Raw genomic sequence first — 22,100 nt, 5'->3', positions numbered from 1 at the left:
AGCGAGTGGAGGACAGCATTGAGTTTCTAACAATAGATAAAGGGACTGCATCTCCTGCAAATCCCTCCACTTCCGGGCTCTCCATGGATCACACCAAAGAAATGGCTACTACAACAGTCCTCTTCACTGCGTACAGCGTTCCTCACACTACGCAGGCCGCGTCCTAACTATTCCCACCGTAGTTGGGGTAGACCACGCCAACTTCTGGAATATGTAGGGGTGTTTTTTTTTCTTCTTTTTTCTCAAACACAAACACAATCACTGACACTAAGAATAGGCGCGCGTTCCAGGGCCCACAGGGCAATGAGAGCCGCGCCCAGCCGCTTGCGGCCGTGCCCGCGGCGAACATTGACCGTTGGCCCGCGGCACACTCAGCACCGCCGAGTTGCATACAGAGATGGGTAACCTATATCTAATCGTGCACCCCGTGTTACGTCACAAGCTGAAATCCAATGGGGTTACGGAACGACCTGCGGGGCGGAAGAACAAGATACAGAGAACACCCCTACATATTCCAGAAGTTGGCGTGGCGTGGGCGTGGTGTGGGCGTGGTCTACCCCAACTACGGTGGGAATCGTTAGGACGCCCCCAGGCCAAGGGGGTGGCAAGTTGAAATGTCAGCTAGCACCTCCTCTATTTTAACATTTGAATTCCATGCTGTTTCTGCTACTTTCCTTGTCAAACTAAAGATTGTTGTCATCTATTGACCCCAGGTCAGCTTGATGATTTCCTTGAAGAGATGGATGTCCTCAAATGCATGTTGTTTCAAAGCATGGCATGTCACTCATTCTCCTTGGTGACTTCAATATCCAGTCAGAGAAGTTTCCCTCCTTTGTCTTTCTTCCTCTTCTCTTCTCTTTGGACCTTATCCTTCACAGTCTGCCTCTGCAACCAGCTTGACCTTCTCTTCACCAGATTCTGCTCCACTTCTTACCTTACTGTTACCTCTTTTCATGTTTCTGACCATCACATTTAGGGTTGGGTACCGTTTGGGTTTTATTCGATACCGGTGCCAAATCGATACTTTAAAGTAGCATCAGGATATGTTGGTATTTGATCACCTTATATAAAACATCGCCGCTCTGCATTACAGTTTTTTACGATTGCTAACTCACCATGTTCAATACTGAAACCACAGTTTCACAACTCTTCATACAGTCAGCAGAGCAGAAACCCATGTGAACAAAACTGTGACTCTTTCTCTGTGATTTGTGCATTGCTTTCATACAGAATGCATTCAATGAGTACGTTCTCCAAATGCCATAACACTTCTCTCATTCAAACTCCCCCACTTGCAAAATACTATGTATTTGCAACACATCTTTTCATTGCTAACATACTGTGTTCAAAACTCTGAAGAACACGTTCAAAACTGAATTATTTGGTGCAATTTTGCAGTAATCATATTCCTATCATATATGACAGAAAGCTCACAATAAACTGTTTTTTTGCACAGTGTTTGAGTGTGCAGATGCTGTTATTTTGCACTCTATTGATACTCTTCAGTTCCAGAACCTCAGCAAAGTCTGATAAGGGATGAGCGGTGGTATTTTCTCTATTTGCAGTAATCATATTGAAATGTCTAGAAAATATTAGCAGAATATATACAATTTTTTATTGTATTGTAGCCCTGGAATTTCAGTTTTTCTTTTTTGTTTGAACTTTGCATCTTCCACTTTATTTTTCACTTTTCATTTTACACAAGTAAATGTAGTGTACTTTGAAGTAAATGTACCGTAACTTACTTTCTGCAAAGATACTGAAAAAAAAGGATAAAAGATAGAGAGATACTGTAAAGGATAGAAGCAAAACATAGAATAAAGGATAGAAGCAAATTGCGGCATTTCTGATTCATTCTTGTTGCCTAATACTTTACAGTTGTACAGTCAACTATTCTGTCTATGATTACTATAAATCAAACCATTTTTATAATGAAATATTCATTCTTGTGAAAATCATTCAAACTATGTAATGCTCCCTGTTGTTAGTATTTTGTAAGTCAGAATGTTATGAATGACAGTGTATGCTTCTGAGTGAACATTGTTGACAGTGTGTGGTTGAACGAGCTTCTTTTGAGACATGAATGAAGTCATTGGCCAACATGAGTGTTACGAATGCAGACTGTATGAAGAGTTGTGAAACTGTGGTTTCAGTATTGAACATGGTGAGTTAGCAATCGTAAAAAACTGTAATGGCGTGCACTCAGAAAATCGCGTCAGTGACCACCCCGCCACTGATGTGAAAAATATTGGAGGAAACACTTATGTCTAATTATTTTTATATAAGGTATTTTGATTTGACGTAAAGTATCGATTTGGCATCGGTATCGAATAAAACCTAAACGGTACCCAACCCTACATTTCACTTCTTCTCCCTTACCCTAACAATCACCGCCACCCACACAATCTCTACTAAGACAATACCGTTACTACTTGTCACAACATGCACACTCTCTCTCTTGCCTCTCTCTCGTCCTCAGCTCTATCCTCAATACCATCAACTGAATCATTCTCCCTTCTGTCTACTGATGCTGTCACCACCACCCTCCTATCTTACTTTAATTTACTTTTAATGTAAGATGTTTCAGTTAGGTGAATGTATTGTAAGTCACTGTGGATAAGAGTATGCTAAATGAATAAAATGTTAATGTAAATGGAACCATGTGTAGATGTTTAAAATAAAAAAAGCTAAACTAAAGCATGACATTGCCAGTAGTATACTAATTTTTTTGTATAGAAAAAAGAACAGCATTATGAAAATATGCTGGAGGAAAATGACCTTGTCATACAAACATTACTGGCCAACTGATTTCCCTCAAACCTGAATAGATTACAGGTCTACATCTAAACAAAGCCATGTGTGCGTACAATCAATTCATAAAACCAAATAATGCAACACATAATACAACCACGCTAGGCTACTCTAGGAATTAACATTACTGTTATGACTCATATACTCATATCGCTCCCTCACTTGACTGAGAGCCTAGCCTAGCCTATATCTTTCAGTTCTCTGGGCTCTGTGTTGTGGTGTTTTGGAATTGTAGACAATTAGTATCATTGTAGGAAGTTAAAGGTTAGGCTAACCCATGTAGAGTAAGTGTGTGTGTGTGTGTGTGTGTGTGTGAGTGTGTGTGTGTGTGTGTGTGTGTGTGTGTGTGTGTGTGTGTGTGTGTGTGTGTGTGCACCTGTGTTTGTGTGTGTCAGCTTTGGCAACTATTAGTGGCCTCCAACTCATTGATGTCAAACCGACACAATGCCTATTGTGTCTGTGAGATATGTCTTTCAGTGTTACAGACATTATTTCAGGTGCCTGAACCCTGAAATGCATTAGGCTATCAACATGTTCCTCTGAAACATTGTCTTTGCAAGTATGATATCACTATATCGATAACAAATAAGATCTGTAAATTTGGTAAAGACAAAAAAAGAACTTGCTGTCTGAGTCATAACAAACCGCATTGGTTAGCCATTATCAGTTGGTAGGCTAAGCCCATGTTTGTTATGATGCTAAGACTCAACACTTAAGTTAAGTGTTCATTTAATCAATACAATTCATGACAAAAATATTCAGCATATAAAATGTTTATGTGGCAAAATGACGAGATGATAGCTGACTAAATGCACCCAGAAATAGGCTACAATAACTAAGACAGAAAGAATCGGACTAAATTGAGTTCTTGGAGAGATATAATTTGCTTGGTCCAATCAAGTAAGTAAGACTTTCTCATTGCAACATTGCAATGTTGTTATTGGTGGAAAATGAATGTATAAGTCTTGCAAGTCATGACCACCCCCATCTCTGCCCAGCAAACGTTCTCCAACCTGGCCAAGACCCATCATTGATGTAAACAGGCACATCCTTGCTATTGGCAGAAAAAGGGGCTACTTATCACATTCTTTTTTTTTGAGGCAATACAAATGACACTTTTGATTGACTTTTGATTATAGACTAAATCTAAAAACATTTTGCCAAAATGAACACTGTCCAGGTTCAATTGAACAGAGCAGTGTTAAAGAGGGGTTGTCAACTTGAACAGTCTAGGCTTCCCTGTCACCATGCATAAAATAATCCATCTGTGACATAACACATTTACTTCACCACAACAATTATCCTCTTTATGAGAGAACACTGTGAATTGCCAGTCGTATTGTATCCTATTCTTCAACAACACAATTCAATGTGGGAATCGCCACCCTCCTTCATCTCCCAGCCACCCTTTGCTGACAAATTAGTATGTAGCCTAGATGACGTGACCAAAATAGGCTACTTGTTGAGTTTCAGTATGATAAACCCCTGATGCAACATTTGCAGGACTGACATGTGAGTTTAATCCAGCTGTGAGGGTCAGGGTGGCAGATAGCCAGACAGGCATAGGGTAAGTCAACCCATAGAGAAAATAAGAACTCAAATATTGTATAACTTATAACATACTTATAACACCATTCATCAAGATAGCAGTCTTGTACCGTTTTGCTATCTTAAGATGACAAACAGCACATGTGGTTTGCTCAACATACATGGCAGTGTACTGGAGATGAACAGGCATGACTGTCACCCACTAGCTTTCCTTTTAGGGAGCATCTTTTGCTTCGGTAGGCTGGAGGCAATTGACTTCCTTTTGACAGACACTCACATGGACCTGACATGTGGATAATTAAACTGGTTTAAAAACATCCTTACAAACAGGTGATTTATGTGTAAGGAATTAGGCTACTACATGCTATAGGACTTAATCCACAGCCAAATCAAATGGTTACCTTGTAATGGTGGTGCAAAGAATGAATGCCTAATAGTGAAGTGAATACAGTGATCAGCAAGCTACCTAATACGTCTTTTAGGGGTGTTTCTGTGTCCAGATGCTACTTGGGATGTAGATTCAGCACGAATCATAGCATTTATAAAAGTTTGATTCAGTGGGTGAATGTCATAGATATAGCCCACAATGTTTAGCCTATGCCAGTTCTAAACAACCAAACTCATCAGTGATACATGCATACATTATTCAGAGAAAATGTGTTACATCAAGATGATTTCAAAGTGAAGTTCCCACACACATATTTCAGAATTAGAACTTTATTCCAGAATATGTTAAACTAATTTTAACATAGACAGGAACATCCATTTAACAAGCACAATTTGAGTTGAATATTCTGGACGACTAATTAAGACAGCTAGTTCGAGTAGTATGTCATAGTTTGAGATTGAGAACTACACACCATCGTACCCAAATACACTTACCAGCAATGTAGCAAGACAGCTCAATGATCCTTAATCCGAACCAGGCGGAGCAGCAAGGCTCAGACCAGGAGGTGTTGGTAGTGGTGATGGAGGAGAGAGCCCGTGTGGGAGGAGGTGCCTGGTCTCTCTGGGTCTCTCTGGGTCTCACTGGTCACCCATGCACCGAGGCAGCACGTCCCAGCCTGGGTCTCACTGGTCACCGAGGCACCGATGCAGCACGTCCCAGCCTGGGTCTCTCTGGTCACCGATGCACCGAGGCAGCACGTCCCAGCCTGGGTCTCTCTGGGTCTCACTGGTCACCGATGCACCGAGGCAGCACGTCGCAGCGACACATTGAAGAAGCACGTGTTTCTTTGTTGTTGTTGTTTTTTTTGCAAAGGAATAATAAGTTGACAATCAAATGTAACGGAAGTGCTGATAAGTCCACAGGCAGAGCGCGAGACTCTGGAATGTCCTCAGAAGCACAGCGCGTTCTCTTTCTCACACGGACGCGCATGCGCATGTGTGCGTGACTGACCGACAGAGACTGATCCACCAGTGTGTTCTGACTGTTTATGTTTATGATGCATTATAATAATGTGTTCTGACTGTTTATGTTTATGATGCATTATAATAATGTGTTCTGACCAGACTGTTTATGTTTATGATGCATTATAATAATAATAATGTGTTCTGACCAGGCTGTTTATGTTTATGATGCATTATAATAATGTGTTCTGACTAGGCTGTTTATGTTTATGATGCATTATAATAATGTGTTCTGACTAGGCTGTTTATGTTTATGATGCATTATAATAATGTGTTCTGACTAGGCTGTTTATGTTTATGATGCATTATAATAATGTGTTCTGACTAGGCTGTTTATGTTTATGATGCATTATAATAATGTGTTCTGACCAGACTGTTTATGTTTATGATGCATTATAATAATGTGTTCTGACTGTTTATGTTTATGATGCATTATAATAATGTGTTCTGACCAGGCTGTTTATGTTTATGATGCATTATAATAATGTGTTCTGACTGTTTATGTTTATGATGCATTATAATAATGTGTTCTGCCTGTTTATGTTTATGATGCATTATAATAATGTGTTCTGACCAGGCTGTTTATGTTTATGATGCATTATAATAATGTGTTCTGACTAGGCTGTTTATGTTTATGATGCATTATAATAATGTGTTCTGACTAGGCTGTTTATGTTTATGATGCATTATAATAATGCGTTCTGACTGTTTATGTTTATGATGCATTATAATAATGTGTTCTGACCAGGCTGCTTATGTTTATGATGCATTATACCTACAAACTAGTTTAGAAAACACAAGTAAATGTGTTTCCCTCTTGTGGCCATACATTTTCAGTAATCATAATACATTTCAGCGAAGGGGTTACATTATTTGGTCATGTATTTTCATCTAATAAAATCAGTGTGGTTGAAGATAATTATTGGACATTTACTCTTCTGAGAGTAGATGGTCACTTGTCCTTAGTGGTTTGTCAAATGGTAAGTATAGGCTTATGTCTGCACTATTCAATAATCTAAACTATGACTTTCTTCTCACAGTTTAGTGTCTTAAGAAAAATATCACCTGTTGTCTACCTTAATTACTAGGCAACCTAGATAGAACAAGGTTTGTTTTGTTTATTATAATTTGCAGCAGGCTGCTCCCCTATCTTTCGTCCTTGACCTAAGTTGGCTGATTTCAGAGGGGGAAAGCTCCTGGACAACGTCCTAATATTATTTCAGTGAACTGAGAGAATGATGGTTCTAGGTAGACCCACTATCTTGAGAGTGTAGAGGACATATATGTTTGGGGGGAATTATTCTTACGAATTATAGTTAGCTACTGTACTTAGTTTAGTTTAATTATATAAATTCATTTAAATTATTCAAGTAAAATATATTACATTTGGCAAAAAAAAAAGGCCCTGGACAATGAACCCTTTTGTTCCTGAAATTATGCTACTTTGTATTCTGCAGTTAATGGTGAGCAAATATTGACTGGTTCTTTGACCAAGGACAGTTTCAGGGCTCTGTAAACAGATAGGAGAACTGCTAGTCTCTGTTTATCTGTAACCATGTGCATTTTAAGTCCTTTCTTATCACAGTATTTCATAATCATGAGGTGTAGTGATCTGCCCTTTTCAGTCTCATCTGTGTTCCATTTTCTGGGGCTTTTATATGTCCTGTATTTTCATACATATTTTCACCCAGGTACACCTAGATCAGTGGTCACCAACCTTTTTAAGCCCAAGATCCCTGACCTCGGCCTTGGTGAAGGCAAGATCTACCTATTGAAGCGTTGAGAGAAAAAGACAGCCAAGATATTACTTTAAACTTAATGACGTTTATTTGCCTGTATTTTAATTAGATGCAATGCATTGGTCCAACATTAAAATGGATGCAACAACAACAAAAAAGACTGTATCAAGCATATCAGGCAGCTGTCTTGCTTTAAGAATTGTACATAACTGAAATTCAATTCAAAGTTTGATTATGTCATTTCATTACAACACAAAAAAATAAAGGCATGGAATGGAGGAATGTATGATAAAATCATTTTGTTCATAGTAACGTTAGCTGACATTCTTGACATTTTGACACTTGACTGACTTAATTATTATTCTTACTTATTAACATTGACAAACATATTTACAATTAGCATTTTATAAAGTAGAACTGTAATGTGTACTTTCTCAGGCAGTGCTAAGTCATCTTATGCAGCATCACTTTTCACATCAAAACAAAAGTAAAACTGATGTGTACTTTCTCATATTATTAACATTGACAAACATATTTACAAGTATAGCATTTTATAAAGTAGAACTGTAATGTGTACTTGTATCTCAGTCAGTGCTAAGTGCAGTCATCTTATGCAGCATTACTTTTCACATCGAAACAGTCATGTTACTCACTCAAGTCAGTGTGATGGTTGTGACTGGATACTGTCTACAAGTGCTTTGTAGTTTGGCTCATAGCTACTGACTGCCAGTCTGAGACAGTCTGTGAGGTGTCTGTCAGTAAGGCGGCTCCTGTACTTTGATTTGATTATTTTCATCTGTGAAAATGACATTTCACAGAGATATGTGGATCCAAAGTAGGCACTCACTCTTAGTGCACATGCAGTGAGAAGAGGAAACTTCTCTCTGCTGACAAGTCCCCAAAAGTCACTGTCCCTTGACCTGGCTTTCAGCTCTGTCATTTTGTAAATCAACCATCTCCATGTCAACTCCACTTGGCAAAGTAAATACTTGCTGGAATTTGGCTGCTACCTGCTCTATATCAATGGGCACAAATGGGTTTGAGACAAATGCAGCAATATCTCCCATGACATCTAACTCACCAAAATGCCGATTGAACTCTGTTGCCAGTTTGTCCAGGGGAGCACAGTACTGCTCAGGGTGAAAAGCATCATTGTCTTCCAAGGCCTGTGCCATTTTCTCCAGGTTGGGAAAGTGTGTCAGCCTCCCATTCTTTAGGTGTGTGTGGTCCAAACACCGAGCTTGGCCTTGAACCCATTTACTGTGCTTATCATGTGGGGAAGGTGTCGGTCTTTTCCCTGCAGCTCGTAGTTGAGTGCGTTCAGTTTTGCGGTTATGTCTGTCAGGAACCCCAGGTCCAGTAGCCACGCATCGTCTGCCAGTTCCTTGTGCTCCTCGTTCCTTGTAAGTAAGTAGGCCTAAGTAAGTAAAGCTTTATTTATATAGCACCTTTCATACAAGAAATGCAGCTCAAAGTGCTTTACAACAGGAATAAGAACATAAAGTGAATAAAAACATATATAAAAACATATACATGCATAGAATGAATATAAAAGCAGGGGGAAACAGTAAAAAGAAAAGGTAAAGATCTGACTTTCCACACCAATTTAAGTCCTTTGCCTATGAAAATATTTACTACCACTTGCCTTGTCGACAGGAACGTCTTGATCTCGGGCAGCAAGTCGACAAATCGCTGCAGCACTTTGCCGCGACTCAACCACCGCACATCAGCATGGAGAAGCAGGTCTCCGTAAGCAGCGTCGAGCTCGTCCAATAACGCTTTGAATAAGCGGTGCTGAAGCGCTTTCGCTCGAATCGTGTTGACTAGTTTCACCACCAGTGTCATTACATGGGAAAAGTCCAACACCTTACCAGCCTAGGCCTGCTGATGGATCACACAGTGATAATTGACGAAGGAGGGAAAATCAGGGTCATTACGACACAGTCCAATAAATCCATTGCGCGCACCGCGCATTGCTGGGGCCCCGTCAGTAGTAATCGCCACTAGTTTATGAATGGGTATGTCATTTTCACCGACATTATTTTTTTAACTCATTGTAAATATCCACACCCCTCGTTTTCTCCTTTAAGTGCAAAAGAGTTAAGAAATCCACCTTTGTTGTAGAATCCTGGAAAACCATTTTGACAAATGTTTTTTTTACGAGTCACGTAGCAGTACTATTCTCTTATCTGATTGGTCACTTTCATTCAGCATTTGCGACACAACAGTTTGCTAGAGAGAGAGAGAGAGAGAGAGAGAGAGAGAGAGAGAGAGAGAGAGAGAGAGAGAGAGAGAGAGAGAGAGAGAGAGAGAGAGAGAGAGGGGCGCGTGCAAAACATAGGCTCTTTGTGTATTTATAAAAAAAAATCAAAGATCTACAGGGAAAGTCTCAAAGATCTACCAGTCGATCGCGATCGACGGGTTGGTGACCACTAACCTAGATGATCCAAAGATTTCTAATGTCAAAGAATATGAGGATGGACTCAAAGATGGAAACAAAAGTGTTCTCCATCAGAGGTTAACTGTTATTCTTGGCTGTGTGGCAGGTGAGTCTGCAGCACCGTCGCCACCGTTTGAAAAGTACAGGTTGCTACTCACCCAGTATTGACCACCATCACAACCACAGCTTTGAGAGCTTTTCCATTCTGTTGGTGGTCCCAAACAGAACAGCTAGCCATCCTCTGGACCTAGCTGCTGTGGTTTCTCTGCTTGGTTCATGTGGCATGCTTTAAGTTCTGACACACAGCACACCTCTTATTTGAGGGTTTATTTGCCTAAGCAACATTTACGACAACCTAATATATAGTGCTTACGAAGTACAAACTTGATTAATTGTTTATTGTCCCGCTTCACTTTTTCCTAAAATAAATGATGCATTAGTATGAATAGCCTATGTAGCATTTTCTGATCTGATCATCCCAAAGCATGGCCGAAGTAGTGCACTCACCGAACAGTTTATTAGGAACACTATACTAATACTGGGTAGGGCCTCCCTTTGCCATCATGGCCTTCTGCTGTTGTAGCCCATCCGCCTCAAGGTTTGACACATTGTGCATGGAGGTTCCTTTCTGCCCACCACAGTTGTAGAGTGGTTATCTGAGTTAGTCTGGCCAGTAACCCTAACCCTCTGGTGATCTCTCTCATCAACAAGGTTATCTGAGTCAGTCTGGCCTCCTCTGGTGATCTCTCTCATCAACAAGGTTATCTGAGTCAGTTTGGCCTCCTCTGGTGATCTCTCTCATCAACAAGGTTATCTGAGTCAGTCTGGCCTCCTCTGGTGATCTCTCTCATCAACAAGGTTATCTGAGTCAGTCTGGCCTCCTCTGGTGATCTCTCTCATCAACAAGGTTATCTGAGTCAGTCTGGCCTCCTCTCACACAAGATATGGTGCTGAAACGGCATTGCATGTGCTGGATTTGCACTGAACTTAATTCCTTGTAGTATGAGATATTGTATGGAAATCATGTGATATCAATTTGCAATAACACATGTAAAATGGAATCTACTTACCTGCACTAGTGTACGATAACCAGTATTTCACATACCACTTACCAGCATCTGTGTGAGATGAAACACACAGACTTTCCATTACTACATGTATTTAATTTAATTCAATTGATCTGTCTTTATTTCACCTTCACCAGTATATCACACTAACTTATCTTATCTTCCACAGCTTAGAACTTATCTGGAAGCTCTAAAGTTTCTAAACCAACGTGTTGCTTATCTTAATCTAAACCTCGTACTTACTTACAGTGATCTTAACTTGCCTATTCTATTGTTAAATTAACCAGCTGATCAGGGTTTATTTTTTGTTTAATTGAAAGCTGTTTTAATATTTATCATTATGCTAGAAGGGGAGGTGTAGGGAGAGGTGTAGGGAGAGGTGTAGGGGGAGGTGTAGGGAGGTGTAGGGGGAGGTGTAGGGAGGTGTAGGGAGAGGTGTAGGGGGAGGTGTAGGGGGAGGTGTAGGGGGACGGGTGTAGGGAGAGGTGTAGGGAGAGGTGTAGGGAGAGGTGTAGGGGGAGGTGTAAAGAGAGGTGTAGGGGGAGGTGTAGGGAGAGGTGTAGGGGGAGGTGTAGGGGGACGGGTGTAGGGAGAGGTGTAGGGAGAGGTGTAGGGAGAGGTGTAGGGGGAGGTGTAAAGAGAGGTGTAGGGGGAGGTGTAGGGAGAGGTGTAGGGGGAGGTGTAGGGGGAGGTGTAGGGGGAGGTGTAGGGAGAGGTGTAGGGAGAGGTGTAGGGGGAGGTGTAGGGGGAGGTGTAGGGGGAGGTGTAGGGAGAGGTGTAGGGGGAGGTGTAGGGAGAGGTGTAGGGGGAGGTGTAGGGAGAGGTGTAGGGAGGTGTAGGGAGAGGTGTAGGGGAAGGTGTAGGGAGAGGTGTAGGGAGAGGTGTAGGGAGACGTGTAGGGAGAGGTGTAGGGGGAGGTGTAGGGAGAGGTGTAGGGAGAGGTGTAGGGAGAGGTGTAGGGGGAGGTGTAGGGAGAGGTGTAGGGGGAGGTGTAGGGAGGTGTAGGGAGAGGTGTAGAGGGAGGTGTAGGGAGAGGTGTAGGGAGAGGTGTAGGGGGAGGTGTAGGGGGAGGTGTAGGGAGAGGTGTAGGGAGAGGTGTAGGGAGAGGTGTAGGGGGAGGTGTAGGGAGAGGTGTAGGGAGAGGTGTAGGGAGAGGTGTAGGGAGAGGTGTAGGGAGAGGTGTAGGGAGAGGTGTAGGGGGAGGTGTAAGGAGAGGTGTAGGGGGAGGTGTAGGGAGAGGTGTAGGGGGAGGTGTAGGGGGAGGTGTAGGGAGAGGTGTAGGGAGAGGTGTAGGGAGGTGTAAAGGGAGGTGTAGGGGGAGGTGTAGGGAGGTGTAGGGAGAGGTGTAGGGAGAGGTGTAGGGAGAGGTGTAGGGGGAGGTGTAGGGAGAGGTGTAGGGAGGTGTAGGGGGAGGTGTAGGGAGAGGTGTAGGGAGGTGTAGGGGGAGGTGTAGGGAGAGGTGTAGGGGGAGGTGTAGGGGGAGGTGTAGGGAGAGGTGTAGGGAGGTGTAGGGGGAGGTGTAGGGAGAGGTGTAGGGAGAGGTGTAGGGGGAGGTGTAGGGAGAGGTGTAGGGAGAGGTGTAGGGAGGTGTAGAGGGAGGTGTAGGGGGAGGTGTAGGGAGGTGTAGGGAGAGGTGTAGGGAGAGGTGTAGGGAGAGGTGTAGGGGGAGGTGTAGGGAGAGGTGTAGGGAGGTGTAGGGGGAGGTGTAGGGAGAGGTGTAGGGAGAGGTGTAGGGAGAGGTGTAGGGAGAGGTGTAGGGGGAGGTGTAGGGGGAGGTGTAGGGAGAGGTGTAGGGAGAGGTGTAGGGGGAGGTGTAGGGGGAGGTGTAGGGAGGTGTAGAGGGAGGTGTAGGGAGAGGTGTAGGGGGAGGTGTAGGGAGAGGTGTAGGGAGAGGTGTAGGGAGAGGTGTAGGGAGAGGTGTAGGGAGAGGTGTAGGGGGAGGTGTAGGGAGAGGTGTAGGGGGAGGTGTAGGGGGAGGTGTAGGGAGAGGTGTAGGGAGAGGTGTAGGGAGGTGTAGGGGGAGGTGTAGGGGGAGGTGTAGGGAGGTGTAGGGAGAGGTGTAGGGAGAGGTGTAGGGAGAGGTGTAGGGGGAGGTGTAGGGGGAGGTGTAGGGAGAGGTGTAGGGAGAGGTGTAGGGAGGTGTAGGGGGAGGTGTAGGGGGAGGTGTAGGGAGGTGTAGGGAGAGGTGTAGGGGGAGGTGTAGGGAGAGGTGTAGGGAGGTGTAGGGGGAGGTGTAGGGGGAGGTGTAGGGAGGTGTAGGGAGAGGTGTAGGGGGAGGTGTAGGGAGAGGTGTAGGGGGAGGTGTAGGGGGAGGTGTAGGGAGGTGTAGGGGGAGGTGTAGGGGGAGGTGTAGGGAGAGGTGTAGGGAGGTGTAGGGGGAGGTGTAGGGGGAGGTGTAGGGAGAGGTGTAGGGAGAGGTGTAGGGGGAGGTGTAGGGAGGTGTAGGGAGAGGTGTAGGGAGAGGTGTAGGGGGAGGTGTAGGGAGAGGTGTAGGGGGATGTGTAGGGAGAGGTGTAGGGGGAGGTGTAGGGGGAGGTGTAGGGAGGTGTAGGGAGAGGTGTAGGGAGAGGTGTAGGGAGAGGTGTAGGGGGAGGTGTAGGGAGAGGTGTAGGGGGAGGTGTAGGGGGAGGTGTAGGGAGGTGTAGGGGGAGGTGTAGGGGGAGGTGTAGGGAGAGGTGTAGGGAGAGGTGTAGGGAGGTGTAGGGAGAGGTGTAGGGAGAGGTGTAGGGAGGTGTAGGGGGAGGTGTAGGGAGAGGTGTAGGGAGAGGTGTAGGGAGAGGTGTAGGGGGAGGTGTAGGGAGAGGTGTAGGGAGAGGTGTAGGGAGAGGTGTAGGGAGAGGTGTAGGGAGAGGTGTAGGGAGAGGTGTAGGGGAGGTGTAGGGGGAGGTGTAGGGATAGGTGTAGGGGGAGGTGTAGGGGGAGGTGTAGGGAGAGGTGTAGGGAGAGGTGTAGGGAGGTGTAGGGAGAGGTGTAGGGAGAGGTGTAGGGAGAGGTGTAGGGAGAGGTGTAGGGAGAGGTGTAGGGAGGTGTAGGGGGTGGTGTAGGGAGAGGTGTAGGGAGAGGTGTAGGGAGGTGTAGGGGGAGGTGTAGGGAGGTGTAGGGGGAGGTGTAGGGAGAGGTGTAGGGAGAGGTGTAGGGAGAGGTGTAGGGAGGTGTAGGGAGAGGTGTAGGGGGAGGTGTAGGGAGAGGTGTAGGGAGGTGTAGGGAGAGGTGTAGGGAGAGGTGTAGGAAGAGGTGTAGGGAGAGGTGTAGGGAGAGGTGTAGGGAGAGGTGTAGGGAGGTGTAGGGAGAGGTGTAGGGAGAGGTGTAGGGAGAGGTGTAGGGAGAGGTGTAGGGAGAGGTGTAGGGAGAGGTGTAGGGAGGTGTAGGGGGTGGTGTAGGGAGAGGTGTAGGGAGAGGTGTAGGGAGGTGTAGGGGGAGGTGTAGGGAGGTGTAGGGGGAGGTGTAGGGAGAGGTGTAGGGAGAGGTGTAGGGAGGTGTAGGGAGAGGTGTAGGGGGAGGTGTAGGGGGAGGTGTAGGGAGAGGTGTAGGGAGGTGTAGGGAGAGGTGTAGGGGGAGGTGTAGGGGGAGGTGTAGGGAGAGGTGTAGGGAGGTGTAGGGGGAGGTGTAGGAAGAGGTGTAGGGAGAGGTGTAGGGAGAGGTGTAGGGAGAGGTGTAGGGAGGTGTAGGGGGAGGTGTAGGGAGAGGTGTAGGGAGAGGTGTAGGGAGGTGTAGGGAGAGGTGTAGGGGGAGGTGTAGGGGGAGGTGTAGGGAGAGGTGTAGGGAGAGGTGTAGGGAGAGGTGTAGGGGGAGGTGTAGGGAGAGGTGTAGGGAGGTGTAGGGAGAGGTGTAGGGAGAGGTGTAGGGAGAGGTGTAGGGAGAGGTGTAGGGAGAGGTGTAGGGAGAGGTGTAGGGGGAGGTGTAGGGGGAGGTGTAGGGAGAGGTGTAGGGAGAGGTGTAGGGAGAGGTGTAGGGGGAGGTGTAGGGAGAGGTGTAGGGGGAGGTGTAGGGAGAGGTGTAGGGAGAGGTGTAGGGAGAGGTGTAGGGGGAGGTGTAGGGAGGTGTAGGGAGAGGTGTAGGGAGAGGTGTAGGGGGAGGTGTAGGGAGAGGTGTAGGGGGAGGTGTAGGGGGAGGTGTAGGGAGAGGTGTAGGGGGAGGTGTAGGGAGAGGTGTAGGGAGAGGTGTAGGGAGGTGTAGGGGAAGGTGTAGGGAGAGGTGTAGGGAGAGGTGTTCTCCTCCAGGACATCAATAAGCCTCTGGGTTAGTTCTCCAGTTCATTCCTGGTGTGGCAGCCATGGTGAACACCAACTCCATGTATGCGTTCATCTGCTCCTCTTCTTTCATTTGGCTTGAGAACGGGGGCGTGGGCCAGGGCCAGATGCAGAGTCAGGGTGACCTGAGGCAGGGCCAGGGGCGGAGCCGGGGCCAGGGGCGGGGTCAGCAGTGGGGCACTTTGGCTTGGCCTGAGAACAGAGTTTGGGGCCATTGCCAAATTCAATGCCGGTGCCAGGGGGAAGGTTCAGGGGCAGGTTCAGGGGGCAGGTTCAGGGGCAGGTTCAGGGCCAGTCGGCAGGTTCAGGGGCAGGTTCAGGGGCAGGGGGCAGGTTCAGGGCCAGTCGGCAGGTTCAGGGGCAGGTTCAGGGGCAGGGGGCAGGTTCAGGGCCAGTCGGCAGGTTCAGGGGCAGGTTCAGGGCCAGGGGGCAGGTTCAGGGGCAGGTTCAGGGCCAGGGGGCAGGTTCAGGGGCAGGTTCAGGGCCAGGGGGCAGGTTCAGGGGCAGGTTCAGGGGCAGGTCTGGTGCCAGGGGGCAGGTTCAGGGGCAGGTCTGGTGCCAGGGGGCAGGTTCAGGGGCAGGTTCAGGGGCAGGTCTGGTGCCAGGGGGCAGGTTCAGGGGCAGGTCTGGTGCCAGGGGGCAGGTTCAGGGGCAGGGGCAGGACGGGGCCAGGGGCAGGCCCAGTTTTTCTAAGATGTTACAGGCTGTGCTGGCTGCAATATAAACAGGTTGGCAACATTTAATTCAACTTTACTTGCACAATTAAGTTGACTTTACGTACAAAATGTTTTCTTTACATAAACAAATGTAAGTAGTTTATACAAAGACTAGTCTTGGTTGATCTACATAATGATCTGATGCAAAAAGTTGCCTTAATTTTTTGAAGTAGATCAATCATGTTATTTTTATCAGTGTGTATCACTTGAATTCATTGTTGCAAACACAATTATGGATATGAGATAGATTATTTTTCCATTAAAGGATTATTATTATTTTTGCCCGCTTGGTTATAGACCAATTTTGTAAAGTGACTGAGATGATGTTGTCCCATCGACTGTTCTCCACCATTCAACTTTGTAGATTTTAGTAAGTTTCCCCAGGCCTCAGCGTCGCATTCCGGAGCAGTTTTGTTCCTCTCCATTTGCTCAATTTGTAATGACTGATTGACATAGTGTGTAATTGATTCCTATGCAAGTCAGAGACCCTATATTGAGTGATTTGTTGATGACATTTTAGCATTTTAGCTCATTTTAAGAGTGTCATTGCATTGGTCTGAATACTTATTTCTGTATTTCAATGTTTCTAAATTTACTGAAATGGTTTCACTTTGTCATTCTGAGGTATTGTGTGATGGCTAATTATTTGAATTTAATCAATTTTGTATTGAGGCACAAAATGTGGAAAAAGGGAAGGGGTCTAAATACTTTCTGAATGCACTGTATATACATCGGATACATTTGTGGTGCTTGCTTCCGTTTACGCGACAGCACAACTGCTGAAAAGTGAAACCTGACAGCATAGCAAGGGAGAGTATTCAAAGTTAGAGTTAAATTAGATTTTTACAAGGCAAATACCTGAAAAACAAAACAAAAAACTCTAATATGTTGTAGTTCAACTACTGTAGAGGGTTCTTAATAATCCAAATAGTCTCTACATGAACAAAAAGTTCCATAAAAGCAGAGTGTATACCGGTACAAATAAACACATTCTTTTATTTCCTCAAAATAAATGTATCGCCATCAGCATTATCCATTTCTACCGCTACTGTTATTGAAAACGTATTTGCTCCCGACAAACATTCCCTTTCCTGTTCTCTTGTATGCCGAATTCATATTTATTCATCACAACCAAAAGGGGGAAATGACCACAAGGAAAAATGAAAGTAAAATACAATAGGAAATATAAATCATATAAATTAAGTCAATAATTATAAATTAATATGAGAAAATGTACATAAATAACATGTTAAATGGCTCTATACAAATACATATACATACGAACAATACAAATCTGGGTTACAGGAGTGGGCTAGTTTGCTTACGTTGTTAGAGTTAGCGTTAGGGTTAGGGTTAGGGTTAGTGTTAGGGTTAGGGTTAGGTTTAAGGTTAGGGTTAGGGTTAGGGTTAGTGTTAGGGTTATGGTTAAGGTTAGGGTTAGGGTTAAGGTTAGGGTTAAGGTTAAGGTTAGGGTTATGGTTAAGGTTAGGGTTAAGGTTAAGGTTAGGGTTAGGGTTAGGGTTAAGGTTAGGGTTAGGGTTAGGATGGAGTTCACATTGACATTGTTTGCTAATGTTAGCAAACTAGCCCGCTCCTGTAACCTAGATGGCTTCCGTTTACGGCTCTGCAGCCAATCATAATGTGTTACGTCATCAAGTTTACGGCTCTGCAGCCAATCATAATGTCTTACTTTAGTTTTCGATGTACGCATGCGGGTCACATGCAGGTCATTACAAATGTGTTACACCAGTGTAAGCACAGGTATCAGATGTGGGTAATTTGAAAAAGTAGGTGTAAGCAGGCGTTCAAAGAAATATTTTAAATCAGACTGAAATGTAGCAGAATATTTGTCAATGTATCTATTTTAGCTAGATATCTGTACCCTCAATACACTTTGATACAAATGTTTTTATTTATGTTTTCGCTTGCTCACCTCACTTTTCTGAAAAGAAATGTGTTAAACAATGAATGAAGTTTGCAGCCTTGATGAGATAAGAATGAACCATAGAACTGTCTTTCCTGCGGGAAGTGAGTTTTCAGAGCTCCTTTTCATTGTCATCTAATATCAGAGATATTCATCCTAGAAATGTTATGGTAGCTGATAGGAAGCGTTTTTGTGCGTCTATCAGACATTGCAATAATAATTGCTTAATCTTAACATACTTTTAAATGGTGTCCGTGAAACAGTTTCTCAGTCAACAAGTATCCAATAACACACTTGTGACATGTCTTGGGTTGGCCCACGGCCACATAATGTATATTATGGCTAGTGTCCAGTGACCAGACTATAGCTTCTGGGCAAAGTCAGAACACACATACGATTGGACTAGACTTCCATAGCATAGAGACATGTGGAACTGATGTCAATATTGGAACTGATGTCAATATTGTAAGTTACGATCCACAGATGTAAGTCTATTTTCTCTGTCAGTAATAGTACATAAGGGAGACAACTCCATCAATACCTTGCTTGGTTAGTCCTGACCTTGCCAGCATGCTGCTTAACATCTGTACAGAATGGAAACCAGATCATCTTAAATTATACTGATTCAACCTCTGAGCATTTGACTTTATCCGGCCACCTGACCAGGATTACTTCCTGCTCCAATATCAGAAATCATCTTATCAGTGGCAGCAAACGCTTCTTAGAGTATCTGTGCGTTTCAAAGATTAATCACCATCACGATTTTCATTTGTGCCACAAAGTTGGTCCAAAAAACACAAAGGAGGGCCATTGTGAAAGGCCTTTTTACAGAGATCTTAATTTCAAATGCCTGTTAATCTGCTTTAATCCATTACAGAGATTGCATCATTACAATGGGAAAGTTGAATGTTTTCACAGCAGAAATACAAGTGCAAAGTATAACTTTGCCTATGACCACACTCTGACCACACTCTAAAGTCAAGGTTTATAGATGCCTTAAAAGAAAGGTAATGCAAAGAAGAATATTGTGCCCTTGCTAATTCAATAAGATGACTATTGGGTGCCCTACAGTCTTAATCAGTCCTGGGTTAGGGTTAGGACTTAAGCAGTCCTGGGTTAGGGTTAGGACTTAACACTAGGAAAGCCGTGAGGTGTTATCGGTCACCAGTGAGTACAAAAAAAAATCTACCTTTGCACTCGATCAAATGTCAGGACCCTCCTTTCATGACTTTTCCTAGATATGTGCGTTCTACCACCCAGCATCTTTACATTTTCAAAATCTAGTTAGTATAAAGCGATTTTGCAGTATTTCTGTGTGTGTCTGTGTATTTGCCTTGGGATTCGGCTGACATCTTTTTCTCCAAGGCTGCAATTCTCTTTTATATCAAGGAGGTAGAGGTAGCAAGGGGACACACACTGTGCTCAAACTTCAGGCTTCAGTGCTGAATTAGATACAGTGGATAAGACTGACAAGTATGTAACATAATGTGTTTATATATAGGCTATATATAGAAATAGGGATACATAAGATATGTTTATGCACAGACAGTTATGAAAAAGAAAACTGTACAGTTGTCTCCCAATCCCTTCAGATGTGTTGGAGCTGAGTTTTTCCCCCCCAAAACTTACCCAAGTAAGTTCCCAACTTACCCAAGTAAGTTCCCAACTTACCCAAGTTCCATGCAATAGTGATAAGATATTATGATATGTGTAGCCTATGTACAGTTATGAATGATACACTGCACAGTATGTACCTATCAAGTTGTGTGGTGCATGCATAGCTACCGCAGCAAAGTAATTGCAGTAGCCTACGTTTGATTATGCATGTACTCATCAACGAATATTATATAACAAACAGATATTTATAATATTGTATATAATGTCTTTTTTTATATCACTGTAGACCACGGTGCTAGACCACTGGACCACCTCAGGCCACCAGTAATAACCATCATTGTGGATTACTATTTACAATTAGTAGTCTCCTAATCTCGCTACAGTTTGAGCGAGTCTGTAACTACTTTTGTTTCAGCCCATTCTTGCCTATAGACAACTGTACAATCATTCATATTGAGTTTATTCACCCAATAAAGTAAAGATTAATAATACTGCCCTTCACCTTATTATCAGATGTTCAGTTATGATTAGACCTGTGTCGGCAATGATAATAATACACAACAGGCAAGATGGTTGTACCATAGATATAGGCAGATTAATATTTGTAGATTCGTTTTCGAACATTAGATAGGCCTAGTTGATTTTGGCAACATTGTAGTAGCCAATTGCAGAGTGTATTAATTATTTTGTTTGTTTGAATCCTCACTGTGTTCATGTTATAATGTTTAGTGAACGAACAATTGTTGGGTGAATAAACTGTCTCTTGCCACAAATCGTAATTCTCTTGCCGTGAAATGTGTACGTCAAATAACATGATGTCGGCGATCTACTAGAACTGGAGCGGGACGACTGCAATGTAGGCTACCATATATATCTGCCATATCATACCGTTTTATATTGAAAAATATGATGGTAAATAAATACATGTGGGACCAATGATGATATGGCAGAGGTGTGGTGTGTATCAGTCTGTCTCGTTTCAGCGAGTCAACTCGTGTTGACTCAATAAGACATTATGCGCTCTGCGCTGCGGGCTACATTTGATTATGTAATCATCAACGAATATTATATAACGAACGGATATTTATAATAGGCCTACAGTATATAATGAATTATTATTTTTATTCTGAGCAGTCCCACTCATAATAAAATACTGATGTTCTCATAATATAATTATAGATAAAGCCTAGCTAAATCGTGTAGACTGCTATGGAGGCATATTGAAAAATATTATGATAAATAGGCTACATGTGGGATGGAGGTAAGGTGTGGGATGGCAGATATATGTATGATATATTATGGCAGTTTCTCACGCCTGTCCCGTTCTGTTGTTCAAAGAATATAATATAAAACGTTAACTTTACTCTCATTACTCTCATGCGCCGTGGGCTCTCGGAAAGCTGCGCATTGTTCATATTATGTATGAACATAATGCAATAGGCTACATAGGAATAAGTGTGTTCATATGCAAACATACTCAATGGGATGTAATTAGTAGGCCATTGTTTATCAAAGATGAATCCTGACAATTGAATGCCATTTGAGATTGAGACTCGGTAGCCTAATAGTGATAATGAGTTCAATCTGTAAACTGTTATCATCTCAATAGGACGGCCAATGTAATGCGTTGTTTTTTTGATTTTGCATTCCTTGTTTCGTGGTAAACTAATCTCTTTCTGATCGTCCCGTTCACAAAAACCTAAGGTGCCTAAGTCACGTAATATGGCGAAATAAATGTTAGTTCAGAGATATATTGAATAATATGATGATGAATACATGTGGGATGGAGGTACGGGGATGATATGTGGCATGTCCGCTCGCCAACTAAAGCCCATTCTTGCCTATAGACAACTGTACAATCATTCATATTGAGTTTATTCACCCCATAAAGTAAAGATGAATAATACTGCCCTTCACCTTATTATCAGATGTTCATAGACCTGTGTCGGCAATGATAATAATACACAACAGGCAAGACGGGTGCAATTGTGCAAGAATAACACTATTTACAGCGCTGTCATTTATTGCTATATTTATTACTGTTATATAAATGTGAACATTACAGATACCTGGTCAACACAGCTTGGGATTCCAAGGAAATTACATGGAACTATGTGTGAAAGGGACAACATTGCAATATATATTACAGTTATTTTTTAAGAATAAGACAACACTCCCCCCTGTTAAGAATAAGACAACACTCCCCCCTGTTAAGAATAAGACAACACTCCCCCCTGTTAAGAATAAGACAACACTCCCCCCTGTTAAGAATAAGACAACACTCCCCCCTGTTAAGAATAAGACAACACTCCCTCCTGTTAAGAATAAGACAACACTCCCCCCTGTTAAGAATAAGAGAACACTCCCCCCTGTTAAGAATAAGACAACACTCCCCCCTGTTAAGAATAAGACAACACACCCCCTGTTAAGAATAAGACAACACTCCCCCCTGTTAAGAATAAGACAACACTCCCCCCTGTTAAGAATAAGAGAACACTCCCCCCTGTTAAGAATAAGAGAACACTCCCCCCTGTTAAGAATAAGACAACACACCCCCTGTTAAGAATAAGACAACACT

At 43.7% G+C, this 22,100-nt stretch overlaps 1 protein-coding gene across 4 annotated transcripts in view; it reads right to left on the bottom strand.

The window, feature by feature from the left end:
- The window catches only part of st3gal4 (ST3 beta-galactoside alpha-2,3-sialyltransferase 4), a 30,877-nt gene extending 25,195 nt beyond the window's left edge, over positions 1-5,682 (bottom strand). For all 4 annotated transcript variants that reach the window (XM_080542756.1, XM_080542758.1, XM_080542757.1 and 1 more), the window contains exon 1: positions 5,242-5,682. The gene's annotated coding sequence lies outside the window, so the exon portion shown is untranslated. The remainder of the gene's footprint in view (positions 1-5,241) is intronic.
- Positions 5,683-22,100: the final 16,418 nt, after the last annotated feature.

The sequence above is a fragment of the Nansenia antarctica genome (assembly GCF_963989245.1).
Source record: "Nansenia antarctica genome assembly, chromosome: 12".
Classification (NCBI taxonomy): Eukaryota; Metazoa; Chordata; class Actinopteri; order Argentiniformes; family Microstomatidae; genus Nansenia; species Nansenia antarctica.
This window is presented reverse-complemented; position numbering and strand designations above follow the sequence as displayed.